Source organism: Rhinolophus sinicus, linkage group LG16, assembly GCF_036562045.2.
Source record: "Rhinolophus sinicus isolate RSC01 linkage group LG16, ASM3656204v1, whole genome shotgun sequence".
Classification (NCBI taxonomy): Eukaryota; Metazoa; Chordata; class Mammalia; order Chiroptera; family Rhinolophidae; genus Rhinolophus; species Rhinolophus sinicus.
In genome coordinates this window covers 10,727,974-10,741,629 of record NC_133765.1, presented here as the reverse complement: position 1 = coordinate 10,741,629, position 13,656 = coordinate 10,727,974, and the positions used below count along the sequence as shown (strand labels likewise).

At 43.6% G+C, this 13,656-nt stretch overlaps 1 protein-coding gene across 1 annotated transcript in view; it reads left to right on the top strand.

The window, feature by feature from the left end:
• Positions 1 to 4,147: 4,147 nt before the first annotated feature.
• The window catches only part of KCNJ5 (potassium inwardly rectifying channel subfamily J member 5), a 30,283-nt gene continuing 20,774 nt past the window's right edge, over positions 4,148 to 13,656 (top strand). Inside the window, exon 1 of the mRNA XM_019713050.2 lies at positions 4,148 to 4,534. The gene's annotated coding sequence lies outside the window, so the exon portion shown is untranslated. The remainder of the gene's footprint in view (positions 4,535 to 13,656) is intronic.

Genomic DNA, 13,656 nt, shown 5'->3' with positions numbered 1-13,656 from the left:
GCACACATCTCCAGTGTCACTCTGCGTGTCTGAATTTCTTTTTCTTAAGAAGTACAAGTTGGTAGTTACAAAATAGTTTTGCGGATGTACAGTATAGCATAGGGAATATAGTCAATTATATTGTAAGAATTATGTACGAGATAGTGCTAGGTGGGTACTAATCAGAGAATCGCTTCATAAATTATATAAATGCCTAACCATTATGCTGTACACCTGAAACTGATACAAAATAATATTGAATGTTAACTATAATTGAAAAATACATGCATACATACATACATACGTACACAAGACAGATTGGATTAGGGCCGATTATAACAGCCTCATTTTAATTTAATCACCTCTTTAAAGGCCTTATCTCTAAATACAGCTATATTTTGAGGTACAGACGATTAAGGCTCCAACATATGAATCTGAGGAGCTGGTGGTAGGCACACAGTTCAGCCCATAACAGTTAGAAATATGATTTTGGCATCTAACAAAACTGGGCTCTGAAATTTGCTATTAATAACTGTGCCAATGAGAGGATACTTTACTTGTGTGAGCCTGTTTCCTCATCTGAGAAATGATGGTAATACTACTATCCTCACCACGTTGTTAAGAAGATTAAAACCTTTTATTTATGTGAAGCACTTAGTAGAACTCAGCACATAGTAGGCGCTCAGTTAATCAGAGCCACTTGTCATCATCACGTCCTTCCACATTACCTCTCTTTAGCCCCCAGCACCAACGCCCGTTACTTCAGATCCCTGACTTGCTTGGGCTTTGCCTCTCCAGGATGTTTTTCATACACCAAACCCCTCATATTCAAGTCCTGGTCTTACTACCTGGCTCCCCCCAATGCCCCTTCGTTCTAGAGTCAGATGTCAGCTTTCAGCTCCTACTCACCAAGATTTGTTGGCTGGTACTATCCTACACCACCAGCCCATCCAATTAACATCCATGAATTAAAACTCCAACTTGTGAATTTGTCTGCTAATTTCCCCTGCACATAGGTTGACCCTCCCAGTTAGGTTGTAAGGCATTTTAAATCAAAGCCCACCATAATACTAGTTTTTCTCACAGCTCCTATCAAAGTGTCTTAAACATAACAGCAGGCCTTAATTAATCAATCAAAAGATTTTGTGAATATAAAAACACTTATATATGGTCAATACTCAGATTAAATAGATGTATGTGTGTATAAAGTTGAGGGGTGGGGGTTAGCATAAAGAAATCATGAGAAAGAGAAACACCAAATTCAGTCTACTTACTGATTTTCTCTTGAGGGAAGAGGAGGTAATCCAGGGCAGATTCAACAGTGTTGGCAATGTTGTGTTGTGTTTTGTAAGATGGATGATAGCTTCATGATTATTTGTTATACTATTCTCATACCTTTTTGTATCCTTAAATCTTGCAAATTAATATTTATTAATTGACTCATATCTGCTGTTTGGACATGGACTTATTAACGTACACAACTAATGTATGAGGAATTCTCCTGACATGAGAGAAGATACTTAAAATATTTGTTTTAGAAGAGTTTTGGTTAGGACTTCAGAGTACTCAACAAACTCTTTTAATTAATATTTTATCTGGCAGAAAATATTTATGAGACATTACCAGCCTCATAAATGCAAATGGAATTTCTATAAATAGGAGAAAAATAATTTCCTGTGTGTCATATTCTAAAGAGAAAACTTAATTGTGAATTCATCTTTTGCTCCACGAAGGAAGGTAAGCGCAGCAGATGACAATGGAGAGAGGAAGCAGTTCTGTGCTTTAATTAACATGAGAACACACAAATTTTCAGTTGCTTTCAACCACCTCATCAATTTTCACACAATGAAATGCTTAGCATCTTCCAAGACCCCGTATCCCCCACTTGTAGTTCTTTGATTATGTCCACTACCCTCAAATGTCACCTGTGCTCTTTGAGAGACCTGGGCATGGAAAAGTTAGGCTCACCTAAATTTGCAAAAACCAGTCAGGGCTAGAACCCCTGTGTTTCTCATTTTTCAGGTCCAGGCCAAGAACTGGACCCAAGTGTTCTGTCTCCTGGTCCAAGGTCCCATCACTGTGAGAATACCTACAAAACGACATTTACCAGACCACCCTACATTTTGCTTCAAAGTTAGCCAGGCTTCCCCCATCAGGACAGAAGAAATCCCATGGTCTTTATGCTAAGGAATCTCAACAGATTGAGAAAATGCTCCAGAGAATGGCAGTTTTGCAGCTGTTTTATAGATTTGTACAAAGGAGGAGATGTAAGGAGGGTTACATGAAGTCCACTGGTGGTAGATTAAGAGGGTGGGAGAAAGTAAAGGGGGCGAATCCCTGGGGTTGGATAAAGATTAAAACAGAGAGAAACATACTTCTTTTACATTGGTGGGTACAGGATAGATAATAATTAACATTTACAGCACATAGAGATGATACTCGGTGGAACAAGATAACAATGAGGGGTTCTGTAGTCTCAAGCTCTGCTGCTGTGGCTGTGCCTTTGGAGGTCTGGAAAAGGAGATTACTCTGACATTTAAAGGTGTGTTATCTTAGTAGATGCAAAAACACAATAGATAGGTTCACTTAAGGTAAAGATTGACCTTTGTCAAGGAAGCTACAGGCCTAGGAAGTGACTCCCCACCATGACCTTTTAGTTAGGAATTTTCATGTTCAGACCATCCTATGTTGCTTTCAGTCTCTGAGTTTGTAAGGCCCATGATGCAGGCCTCCCTTGAACTTGTCAGGTTTATTATGTGGCTCCTTTCTCATCCACACTGGTCACCATGGCAAAAGGAGCCCCAGATTGTCATCATAAGACTAAGCTTTTATGTGGCTGTCATGTTGCTGTGCTTACAGGAAAAGATAGGCTTAGTGCACAAGCATTTGTCCCAGTGACAAGCATTTGTCCCCTTATAATTTAATAAACTATTTTCTTGTTGTTGACAAGGCTCACTTGATATTCATTGAGCACCTGTGCTAGGTGCTGGGGACACAGCAGAGAACAAGACTGTCGGTGTCCCTGCCCTACAGTCTGGTGGACACTAGTCTCTCAGGCTTGATCAGGTGTGCCTGCCCGCCACAGAGCAGAGACACATTCAGGGCCTAAGGCAGGGGTGTTGAACCCAAAAGGCTGGGCAACAGAGAGGTGCCCTAGGTAATGCCACAGGCTAGGAAGGGTGCTCTGAATGGACCAGTCCTCAGGGAAGCCTGTCCACCCTCTGCAGACAGCAGCCCTCCCCTTGCAGGCTCTGTGATGTCTGCAGCTGCCTTTCCTACAAATCACTTGAATTAAAGAAAAAAATGCATGCCATTTTCTTTCCTCAAGGCAGGCAGGAATCCAAAAGGGAGGGCATTGGCTCTGCCCAGCAGGGTGTGCATTCAGCTCAGTCTCTGCCTCTGCGCTGTGTGGAGATTTGAGTGGAGGGAGAATTTCCCACTCTTTAAACTCAGCCACAGGCCACATGATTCTGGAGAGTATGGCTAGCCGGTGAGCAGAGAGCCAGGGTCCTAGCAGATCTGATTCCTGTCTCTGGACAGGCTCCACCTCCCGCCAGGGCTCAGGTACCCCAGAGCCTCACAATACCCACAGGAGCCAGGGTCATCAGGGTGGTGATGCAGTGCCCAGACTGTGGCTTTCCCAACTTCCCCAAGGCATACCTCTCACTTGCTCTGTTTCAGCTAAAGAAAGCAACTAAATTTTGCCAACCTCCCTCAAAGCACCGAGGAGTGACTGAGCAGCCCCTCCCAGGCTCTGATCCAAGATTTCTGCCCTCCTCGTTCATTACTTCTTTCGGTCTTACCGCCGCACCCCCTAAACACGCGCGCGCTCACACCTGCACCTGCGGGCACGCACACTCATGCACACGCGAGCGCTCACACCTGCATCCACAAGCACACAGACCTCCGTCCTTTGCAGCTGCAGGACCAGAGGCACACCCAGTACCGCTGCCGAGTGTAGCGGGAGGTGGCGCAAGCCTGGGGGAGGGAGTGAAGAGCCACCCGCCCTTCCCTCGCTGTGGTTCTCTCTCCACCTTCCAGGATCCGAGTCTTTCAAAACTGACGGTGTCCCCGGATCACGTGGGAAGCCCGCCCCCACCCCACCTCCACCCCCTCTGCCTTTGCCTGTGGCCCTTTAAATCGGTTATTACACATTATTGCACAGAGATCCGTTTGTAGTAAGGGGCAGAAGCGGAGGAGAACAGGGGACAGAAGAAGGCGGAGGGGAGAGAGAAAGGAGGGGAGAGCGAAGAAGGGGGGTGGGGGGGAGGGAGAGAGAGAGAGAGAGAGAGAGAGAGAAGAGCGGAGAGAGAGCCTCCCGCTGCTCTCGCTGGAGAAGGGAGTGACTGAGGGGTTGGCGAGGAAGGGACAGGATGGCTTAGAAGCCTCTGCTCACAGAACCCACGACAGGGAGAGGCTCTAGGCAGAGTCTGAGGCTGCTGTAATGGCTGGGGCTGGTGAGTCCCCTCAAGGGCCCTGAGAGCCCCCTGCCCCGCCTCTAAGGGACACCCCAGAAGTTAGCATCAGTGGGACTTGGAAGCTCCGATTGCAACAAGTAAGTTGTTTTGTTTTCCTCTTCCATTCCTCCCCCAGCTTACCAGATCTGGAAGGCAGGACGGCATTCTCAAGGTGCCCAGTACCCCTAACAGCCAGCTTTGACCAGAAACCAGCTTGTTTAGGAGCTGGTGGGGACAGGAAAGGGCTTAGGGTGGGTCCAAAGTTCAGCCAGGAAATCTGAATTCTCCATCGTGGGAGGGCTGCCTTGGGCAGGGTAGTTTTGCCTCCAGAGAGCTAGCTGTAAGGCTATCAACATCTCTGTTCTGGTACTAGAGCAGGAATTCCTTAGGGTCTCCTGGAAAGCCCCCTTGGTCTTGTGAGAGGCAGAGGGGGGAGGAGCATCGTTCCCCTGGGAAGTGGAAGTGGCTCTGCCTTTAGGTGGGGTGTAGAGGGCCAGGGTGGGGTGGTGAGCGCTGTCAACCTTAGATCCTTAGCTTAATCTTGCTTTCTTTAAAGTCTGGCCAAATTGGATGCACGGCCTTGCTATTTCTGTCCTCTTGTTGCCCAGTCACTTCCTGCATGCCTCCCTATCTCTTTTTAAACATCTTTCAAACTGTTCAGAAAGGCCGGGGGTCAAGGCACCAAGGGCAGGGAGAGGGAATAGGGCATGGCCTGGCCATTATTCCCATTTTCCCAACCCACGGATGTCCCTGAAGAGCTGTCTGTGTCTACCCTCAAACAGGGCTTCCCTCTGCGGCCCTTATGCAGTGTGGGCTCCCCAGATCACCTCTGGCCCTCAAAGGCTCAGGGCCTGACTCCCAATTTCAGGTCAGGTAAGGCCAGTCCGGCAACACCAGAAGGTGAGTGGGCACATAATGTTTGCTTTGTGTCAGACTGTGCCCAGTACTTCTGAAGGAGCTGAAGCTCTCCTTTGATCCTTTTAATGGAACAGATGTTATCATCCTCAGTCTATAGGTGAGAAATTGCAGCTCAGCGAGGATGTGTAACTTTTGGAGGTACACAGCTTACAAGTGAGACTCCCACCCGGGTGTCTCCAAAGCAGACCGTTTTTTCCATCACTAAGCTAAGCATCATAGGTGCTTTGTAGTTCACAAAGCACTTTTCCATGGGGGAGAGAGGCAGTGAAAAGAAGCTCATATTTATGGAATCAAGTACTGAGCTGGACACATTCATATGAGTTAATTTGGACACGAGTCCTGAGGTAGAGGTCATTCCACTGGCTTTATAGATGACACCAAAACTTAGAGAGTTCTGAGCACTACTCATAAATGGCAGAGTTATTAACTTCTAAACCTTGTCCTCTGACTTCAAACCCAGAATCTTTCCACTGTCAAACACTAACCCTGGAAGGTGTTCTGGCCTTCCCAAATCCGTGCCTTTTTCTCAAACCCAGGTATAAATCATATCAGCTGGCTGAATGAGGCCCTGGGGCTTCGTAGAATCTGAAGCAAGAGCCAGTGATGTGGGGGTTGGAGAGAAAGGGCCCCTGGTTGGGTTCCGACACAAAACTCTTGGTCAGCATGACTGCGACCTTAAACTATTGATGTGACCTGAGGTGGCCTCACTCCACTTAGAGGCCTAAGACAGCGCCTTCAGTGGGGTACTCAGGCTCAGGGTGTGTGCTTCTTTGCACTAACATCAAGGAACTGTCACTTAATGAATGCTTACTATGTGACATTAGGCGTTTTATGTATGTGATGAGATTGTTTTGTTTATTTTCCCGTCCACTGCTTTTCCCACGACTCTTCCCTCTACCTCCCGTCATCCTGACTCTCTACAGAATCCTGTACCCAAACACTCTGAACCTAAGTTCACAGGGTAGAGACTTACCACCTAAGGTTAGGGGAAAACAATCAAACAAACAAAACCCCATTCTTTCAGCTTGGAAGGAACTGGGGAGGGGGGCATTTAGCAAGTGATTATTACTTGTCAGGCTCTGTTCATCAATTATGACATTGATAATAAATTATTTCCACAGCATAAATGATTAGAACAGCACCAGAGCCACCATTGGAAGACAAAAGCTCACACAGAGAACTTGTCTGCATGGTTCACAAAAGCACAATGCTCCCTATCCTCCCCAAACTGTGTCCTAGATTCATTCACTCTAGCTTGCCGACAGAAAGGGGATCCCTCAGACACAGGTTCTCCTGTCCTCTCCAAAAGGCAGGGCACAGTGCTGGCATTCCTCACAGGAGGTGCTTCTTATTTAAGCAGCACACCCTGAGTAAACAGAGTGCACACCATCCCACAAGCAGAACAGCCATGGGAGCAGGAGGAAGTGTGAGCAGAGAAGGGGCTGTGGGAAGCTAGCTGCCTTCACTGGGGATGAAGTCAAGTCCCAGTGGGGTCCCCAACCTGGGCGCCCCTGAGTCTGCAGGGCACATCCTGAGCAGTGCAGAGCTCAGGGGGCCCAGCAGAAACATCAGTGTGACTGTGTCACTAACATTATCTCAGCCTCACTGCCCCTGGCAGACTGTGCAGCAAGATCCCTTTGGAACTTTCTGCAAGCACTTGCCTGGGTTTCTTGTCCAGAAGCAGTTCTGGTCACCTGTGATGAAGTTAACCCTACAGCAGACAAGAGATAACTAGATAGCCCGTTCTCTACTTCTCATTTGCTCTGAAAATGACCTAGTCCTCTATGCCTTCTGTGGTCAAAGCGACGAAAGGTGTACTGTGCATTCAAGTGCTGAAAAACCATGTCTACTTCTATTTTTTGTTTTTAAATCAGTTCAACAACCATTTATTTGATCACCTAGCATCTGCCAGGAATAATTAATTTTTGAAAACCTTGGAATGTGGTTATGCTTTCCACTTAGGAGAACGTTAGCAAAAGCTTGCGTTTTCTGAGTAATACAGATTGATTATTTAGGTAGTGGGGTGGAGGGTGATGGAGAGGAAGGAGGGGCCCAGCAATCCATTTGGTAGTTGGAAGGAGCCATTTTCACTGTGTTTGAACTACAGACAGGCCGCTGAGAGCTGGCAGTGTTTCTAAGAGAGGGGCCATCATCAGATCTCTGTTAAGACAGTTGTCAGCCATGGAGGAATTTTCCTGTTTTTCCTAAAGACAAGAAGAATGGGAGTTCAGATACAAAAAATTGTAGGGAGACATTTGAGGGGAAAAAATACCTGATTGTATTTCTCTAGGAGACTTGTGGAATGGCTTTCACCGGAATAATTTAAAACAGAGGGGACAGCTTCCCTTTCCTGAGACCCTGGCTGCTATGGTGGCCCTGCCAAGGCACCATAGCTTATCTGGTTCCTCCTACCTTGACATTCTGATAAGTGAGCTATTCTAGTCAACAGAACACAGGCTGGCAGCAACCCTTGCCAACAGCCATGTTAAGTTAAATGTCAGAGCCAAACCTTTAACACATGACCCTGGAGATCCAGGCTGGTGCATAAATGTTAAGTTCCATTATCATTCCAGACTGGAGTGGGCTGCGGGGCAACGGTCAGGGATAATCTGATCTGTTCGGCAGGTGACAACAGCACTTCCTGGTCACCAAGGGTCAATCCATCTGGCGGCCAGAGGCTGGGGTGGGGGTGAGAGGAGAGAGCATGACAAGCTTTTAGTCTCTCATTCTCACCTCCTGTGACTTGGATGTTTGTGGCTGGCTGTGCGGCTCACCCCTTCGTCTTTTCTCACACTTCAGGCTTCCTCCCTTAAAATCAGGCAGGCCCTAAAGCCATCATCCTACTTTATCACTTGCTGCTCATAAAGGAAAAGGGGGGAAAAGCAAGGGCTGAGAAATTGCCATCTGGGAACAAACCTGCGTCTTGTGCCTTGCCCTCAGAGTCTGCTCCCCTCCCAACATGTGCTATTGAGCACTTGATACTCAAAGCCTGGCCAGGAGGAAGGTCGCGAAAGCACCAGGGGTGAGGCGCTGCCTCTGCTCCAGGAAGCTGGCCATCCAGCGGGGACAACAGATCCCACAGGTGCCCGGGTCCCAGAGACCCTTACAGACAAAGGAATAACAGCCAGCTAACATGGGCTATGGCAGAGCAACTTCACTGGACGTCAGGCTATGCTGGCCTCCCAGTCCCAAGTCAGGCTGCCTCAGTCACTTTGGAAAGTTCCCTTTTTGGATGAACTTAAAATCACTCATATATTCCTCCAAAACTGTGTACAGAGCTCCTACCACAGGCCAGACCTTGTATAGAAACCTGTGATAGAAGATTAGGTCATATACACACCCTGCCGGCCCTACCTTGGATAGCTCTCTCTGAACTGGGGAAGGCAGGCGTGCTTGTGAATACATTACAACACTGCAATAAGTGCCATTAAAGAGATGGAAGGAGGACAGAAGGAGGGCCAGTGAGAACCAGAGAAGTCTTTCCAAAGGGGCTTGGAAAACAGGAAGGTTTGCAGAGATGGTGGAAAAGAGTAGGGAGCCCAAGGGAGGGAACTGGAGAGCCCAGCTCCACGGCCCTGAGTGAGCTCTGGGGAAACCGGCCCTGGTCCTGTTCTTCATCTGTTTGGATTTCCCAATTTCTTCTCTTAAATGCTCACACTCTGTCATATTTTATTTCTTTTTTTGCTCTTCCTTTTTCTTTACAGTTTGTCCCCTTTTTTCCCCTTCGCGTTTGTCTTTTTTTCTCACTCATTCTCTTCACCATAAATGCCCTTTACTGATTCTCTAGTTCAATCCCTTTTCTGCTGCATTCATTCTTTTATTTCTTTTGAGATAATTATAAGTTCACATGTAGTTTAAGAAATCATGCAAAGCTCTCCTATATTCTCTACCCAGTTTCTCTCAATGGTAACAGCTTGCAAAACTATAGTTATACTATTTTTAAAAATTGGCAATAAAACAAATTTCCCACAGCAAAAGAAACACTCAACAAAATGAAAAGAAAACCTAAAGAATGGAAAAAATATTTTCATACTACACACCTGATAAAGAGTTAATACCCAAAATATATAAAGAACTCTTACAACTTCATAGCAAAAAATGAGAAAAGAATCCAATTTAAAAATGGGCACAGGATCTGAACAGACATTTTTCCAAAGAAGACATACAATGGCCAACAGGCAAATGAAAAGATGCTCAGCATCACTAATCATCAGGCAAATACACATCAAAACCACAATGAGGTATCACCTCACACCTGTTAGAATGGCCATCATGAAAAAGACGAGAGATAAATGATGGCGAGGATGTGGATAAAAGGGACCTGTGCACTGCTGGTGGGTATGTAAGTTGGTGCAGCCGCTATGGAAAACAGTACGGAGATTCCTCAAAAAATTAAAGATATAGCTGCCATATGTCCTAGCAATTCCACTTGTGGGAAAATATCCAAAGAACATGAAAACACGATGTCAGAGATACCTGCGCCGCGATGTTCACAAGAGAAATATTGGCAACAGCCAAGGTATGGAAATATATATATGCATCGTCCACTTTATCAATTGCATTTCCCTAGCGGCTAATGACCTCTTCATTCCATATGGAATTAGATATATGTATGGAATGGAATTATATATATAATTATTATTCAGCCATAAAAAAGAATGAAATACTGCAATGACATGGATGGACCTTGAGGGTATTATGCTAAGTGAAATAACTCAGACAGAGAAAGACATATATTGTTCGATCTCATTTATGGTGGAATCTGAAAAACAAAAACAAAACAAAGACATAGAAAAAGACATCAGACTTGTAGTTACCAGAGGTGAGGGGGGAGGGGGAATTGGGGAGAAAAACCTTTCCATCACCACAAAGATCCCTCATTGCTGCCCTTTTATGTAGCCACATCTACTTCCTTCCCCTCCTGTCCCCTCCTTAGCCCCTGGCAACTACTAATCTGTTCTCTATTTCTACAGTTTTTGTCAGCTCAAGAATATTATATAAAATAGAATCATACGATCTGTCACATTTTGGAACTGGCTTTTTTCCCTCAGTAGAAGTCTCTGGAGATTCATGTGTGATGTGTGTGAATTGCTGTATAGTATTCCATGGTGTGGATGTACCATAGTTTCTTAACCATTCACCCCTCGAAGGACATCTAGGTTGCTTCCAGTTTGGAGCTTTTATGAATAAAGCTGCTTTAAATATTTGTGTACTGTGTGAACATAAGCTTTCGCTTCTCTAGGATAAGTGCCCAAGTGCAATTAATGGTTCATGTGATAGTTAAATGTTTAGTGGTGTTTTTTTTTTTAAGAGACTGCTTTCCATAGTGGCTGTACCATTTTACATTCCCACCAGCAATGTATGAGTGATCCAGTTTCTCCACATCCTTGCCATCACTGGTGTTGTCGCTATTTTTAATTTTAGCCATTCTGATAGATATACAGTGATATCTCATTATTGCTTTCACTTGCGTTTCCCTAACGGCTAATGATCTCTTCATGTGCTAATTTCTTTCCATAGATCTTTATGTCTTTTGCCCATTTTCTAATTGGATTGTTTGTTTTACTGCTGAATTTTGAACTTTGAGTTCTTTATATATTTTAGATTCTAACCCTTGTCAAACATGTAGTTTGCAAATATTTCTTAGAACTCTGTGGCTTGTCTTTTCATCTTCTTCACAGGGCCTTTTTGGAGCAGATACTTTTAATTTTGATGAGGTCCAATTTATCAGTTTTTTATTCTATGAATCAGGCTTTGGGTTTTGAGTCTAAGGACTGTTTGTTTGAATCTAAGGATCTTGAAGTTTTTCCTATATGTATTTTCTAAAAGTTTTATAGTTGTATCTTTTACATTTAAGCCCATGTTTTGCTCTGAGTTAATTTTTGTATAAAGTTTTAGGTCAAGTTTCACTTTTTTTGCCTATGGATGTCCAATTGCTCTAGTACTGTTTGTTGAAAAGACTGTCTTTCCTCCACTGAATTCCTTTTTCACTTTTGTCAAAAATCAGTTGGGCATATGAGGTGTGACAATTAAATTTGCGAACTTGTTGCAACGATGTTGCTAACCTTTTTTTTAATATCAGAGGGATTATTCGTTATGAATTTGTACCAACTGAACAAACAATTAACCAAGTTTACTATTCACACAGCTGAAAAGGCTGTGTGAAAAAGTTAGACGAAAACGACCTGAACTTTTCGCCAACAATTCATGGCTCTTGCATCACGACAATGCACCAGCTCACATGGCACTGTCTGTGAGGGAGTTTTTAGCCAGTAAACAAATAACTGTATTGGAACACCCTCCCTACTCACCTGATCTGGCCCCCAATGACTTCTTTCTTTACCAAAAGATAAAGGAAATATTGAAAGGAAGACATTTGATGACATTCAGGATATCAAGTGTAATACAACAGCTCTGATGGTCATTCCAAAAAAAGAGTTCCAAAATTGCTCTGAAGGGTGGACTAGGCACTGGCATCAGTGCATAGCTTCCCAAGGGGAGTACTTTGAAAGTGACCATAGTGATATTCAGCAATGAGGTATGTAGCACTTTTTCTAGAATGAGTTTGTGAACTTAACTGCCTGACCTCTTGTCTGCAAAGGTCTCTTTCTGGGTTTTCTGTTCTGTTTCTTTGATTTATGTGTCCGTCAATACCACATAGTCTTGATCACTGTAGCTATATAATAAGTTTTAAAATTGAGTAGACTGATTTTGTTCACTTTATTCTTGTTCAAAATTGTTTTACCTCTTCTAGTTTCTTTGCCTTTCCATATAAATTTTAAAATAATTTTATCTATATCTACAAAAAAAATCATGTGGGATTTTGATAAGAATTGCATTAAATCTATATATCAATTTGGGGAGAACTGACATTTTACTGTACTGCATCTTCCTATCCATAAACACAGTTTATTTCTCCATTTATTTAGATATTCTTTGAAATCTTCCATCAGCATTTATAGTTAACAGCAGTTCCTTTTTATCAGCCATGACCTAACTCTGTGCCCTTAGCATATCACTTAGTTTCTCAGACCTTCATTTTACTTTCTGTAAAATGGGTACAATAATAACTACCTTGAAATGGCATAGAAAGGGTCAAATAAGACAGCAAATGAGAAGTGTCTGGCTCTAAGTATTCAATGATTTGTTTCTCTTTGACTGATTCTCTTAACTGTTCTTTCTGTTCTTCCCAACTCTCATTTTGATGCCTACATTTGCTTTCACTTCTCTCATTGTCTTTTCTTTTCATCTGTTGTTTTCTTAATTTTCTTTCATTCTCAACCCCTATTCTAATTGCCTTCACTCTAGTCTTCTCTTATCTCGCTGGCTTTCCTGTTTCATTCATTCTGCCATGATATTTGTCTCATTCCTGTTTATTGGATCATTTGGGGGTATTCTCTTTTCCTTGTTTTCCTTCCACTTAGAGTGTGACTCCAGAGTCAGTCATCCTGGGTTCAAATCCAGATCAAGAACACTAGCAGTTTACACACCATCCCTTGTGCCTCAGTTTCTTCATCCATAAACTAGGGGAACCTACCTCATATCTTTTCTGAAACAATGAAATGAGTTAATTCATATAAAGCTTTTAGAATATAATCTGATATATGGAAACCCCAATAGTTTTTAGCTATAATTATTAGGATTTTACCTATTATGTCCTGTGTCTCTGGCCCTGTCTCACTGGCTCTCTTGCCGTCTATCACATCTCCTCCCCTCTGCCCCCCCGTTTTTTTTTTTACTTGTATATAAGTATTTTCATATTTACATCTCTTGCTTTCACTATACCCATCTCATATTCCCTAATCGTCATTGATAAATTGGCACCAGCCCAGGAAATCTGTCCCTGGGGCTGTAGAGAGGAAACAAGTGGTTTTTCATTTTGATTTAATTATTAATCTCCTTTATTATTTAATGCAGATTACATACTCGCAGTGCAGGTTTGCAGTGAAGAGAATGTATTATAACTGTGCTGCTTGCTTTCAAAGAGATAGCAGGCTTAAAAAGGAAAAATACTGGATAGACAGATACAAATGTGGGGAAAATGTAAAATAAATTAATTTGATTTGCATGCCCGTCTATTCATGATTTTTCAGACATCTTCTACAGGGGTTTTGGAAGGTAAATCTGGATCATGGCCAGTAAGCCATGGCTAAGTATTGAGATGAGTGGATGGATGTAAGGACCCCATGGGTGGCCCACAGCAGCCTTCCAAGGAGGGAAATGAAATATTCCATCTTAAACAAATGAGAGCCAAATAAGTTGAGAACCTTAGTCACAAGCTTGCAGCCTGTTCCATAGATGC